The sequence below is a fragment of the Danio rerio genome, chromosome 4 (assembly GCF_052040795.2).
Source record: "Danio rerio strain M-AB ecotype USA chromosome 4, GRCz13ab, whole genome shotgun sequence".
NCBI classification, from domain to species: Eukaryota; Metazoa; Chordata; class Actinopteri; order Cypriniformes; family Danionidae; genus Danio; species Danio rerio.
Window position 1 is genome coordinate 36,497,501 of NC_141024.2, and position 2,500 is coordinate 36,500,000.

Genomic DNA, 2,500 nt, shown 5'->3' on the forward strand with positions numbered 1-2,500 from the left:
AGGTTTAAAATCAACGTGATTTAAAAACTCACTCCATGCCTGTAAAACTTCTCTATAAAATTCAGGAATCCCAGTTATCATGCTTTGTTTCAGTTTCATCCATAAAATATCATCATTCATATTAAAACCCCCACATTTGTTAAGATAAAACCTCATTACATGTTTCCATTCGGCTTTAAATTCTTTATTTAAATACTTTTTTATTACTTTGACTCTCATGCTTTTCTTTCTTGTCTCTGGGTCTAACAAACCTAACCCCCCATCATCGGTTGCTCCAATTAATACATTATATGCAATTCTTGGTGGTTTTCCTTCCCAGATAAAACTCAATAAACATTGTTTTATTCTCTGCTCATGCCAGTGATCCATAGGGGTAACTCCTAACACATACCACATTTTTGACAACATCAACGTATTTACGATTAAAACTTTACCTTTCAGATTGACTCTTCTTTGTTTCCACCATTCTAATCTCCTTTCCATTCCTCCGATAATTTCATCCCACATTATCTCCTTATCTCTTTTCCCATTTTCTCCAAAGGTTATCCCTAAAATCTTTATTTCTTTCTGGTCTTTAAATTTAAAAACATCCGGTAGAATACATGCATTGCCTAATCTCATGACTACAGTTTTTTCCATGTTTACTTTAGCACCTGATCCATTACAATATCTTTCAATGATTTTCATTGCATTTATCACACTTTGCATATCTTTTAAAATCAGTGTAGTATCGTCTGCATATTGATAAATTTTCTGTTCTTCTTCTGTTTCTACAATTTTAATTCCATGTATTTCTTTATCTCTTATTATAGCTGATCCTAGAGCTTCAGTCACTAGACTGTACAGCTGTGCAGAGAGTGGACATCCCTGTTTTATGGATCGTGTTACATTAAAACAGTCTGTAATAAAACCGTTAACTTTAATACGACTAATAGCTCCGTTATATAAACACTTGATCCATCTTAAAAAATTATTCCCAAAACCAACCTTATTTAAAACCTCAAATAGAAAATTGTGTTCAACTCTGTCAAATGCTTTCTCGAAATCTACACTTATTACATATCCATTTTTTCTCTTTTCTTTCATGTATTGTATTACATCTCTTATACTGCTAATTATGTCTGTGATATCTTTCCCTTTTACGCCATATGCCTGACTAGTTTTGATAATATCGGGTAAGACCTTTTTAAGTCTATTTGCTAATACCTTGGCTAAAATCTTAAAATCTGTGTTTAGCATTGTTAGGGGTCTAAAATTCCTCAAATCATTTTTCTCACCTTTTTTCTTATATATCAGTTTCACTAAACCAACTCTCATTAAATGCGTTGTTTCTTGTTTTTTAAAAACTTCATCAAAAATTTCCTTTAAAATTGGTGCTAAAACATCCTTAAAAACTTTGTAAAACTCAGATACTAATCCATCTAATCCTGGACTTTTCCCATTACTTAATTGCATAATAGATTCCTTTATTTCTTCTATTTGTATTTCCTCATCACACATCTTTTTATCATCCTCTGTTACCTTTCCCTCAATTTGATCCAATAATTTTTTTTCTTCTTTTTCATTTATTTCACCTTTTTTAAAAAGGCTTTCATAAAAATCTCTAACTTCCTTTAAAATATCCTGTGTTTCTTTTATTTTTTCTCCATTTTCTTTTTTTAATTCTCTTATAATTTCTCCGTTACCCTTACTTTTCTCTAAATTGAAAAAGAATTTTGTACATTTCTCTCCATCCACAATATATTTGGCTCTGCTTCTGATCATCGCACCTCTACATTTTCTTTCTTCTATGTTTCGTAATTCCTCCTCCAGAAACAGTATTCTCTCTATATCTACCTTTTCTTGATTTAAACTGTCATTTAATTCCTTTCTAACCTCTACTTCTTTATGTGCTTTTGCTTTTTGTATTGATTTACTCATTTTAATCGTATACTTTTTAATTTCATATTTTGTGTTATCCCACCATATTCTTTTATCTTCATGATACATCTCATTTTGTATTTCAGTATTTATTAAGTCCACTATTGCCTTTCTATAAGGTTCTCCTTTTAAAATTTCTGTATTTAAAATCCATATCCCTTTTCCTCTTTTAGTTTCATTAAAATCAATCTTCATTAATAAAAACTTGTGGTCGCTTAGCGTTGTTTCTTTAAAATAAACACTCTGTATAAAATCACCCAGTTTTTCCTTGCATAAAATAAAATCAATCCTACTTTGCTTTAAGTTACCATCTACTAACTGTCTTCTTGAATATTCTCTTTTTCCTTCATTCCTTACTCTCCATATGTCCCCTACTTTGTGCTCTGCCATTAGTTTCTGCAACTCTTTTCTCCCAGTGTCATTCCTAAAAACCATGCCATCCGCTAAATCAATTCTATTAAAAACCGTGTTAAAATCTCCTATTAAAATAGTTTCGCCCCATAAAATCATAAGATCATTTATTCTGTTAAAAAAGTCCTTCTTTTCTTTTTCTGCTACTGGAGCATGAATGTTACATAAT

General features: G+C 30.8%; 1 long non-coding RNA gene across 1 annotated transcript in view; it reads right to left on the reverse strand.

The window, feature by feature from the left end:
• Positions 1–2,500, reverse strand: part of LOC148680292 (uncharacterized) — a 790,608-nt gene that overhangs the window by 1,137 nt on the left and 786,971 nt on the right. The window contains exon 3 of the long non-coding RNA XR_015942918.1: positions 1–2,021. This exon is cut by the window's left edge and continues 1,137 nt beyond it. This is a non-coding gene — a long non-coding RNA (uncharacterized LOC148680292). The remainder of the gene's footprint in view (positions 2,022–2,500) is intronic.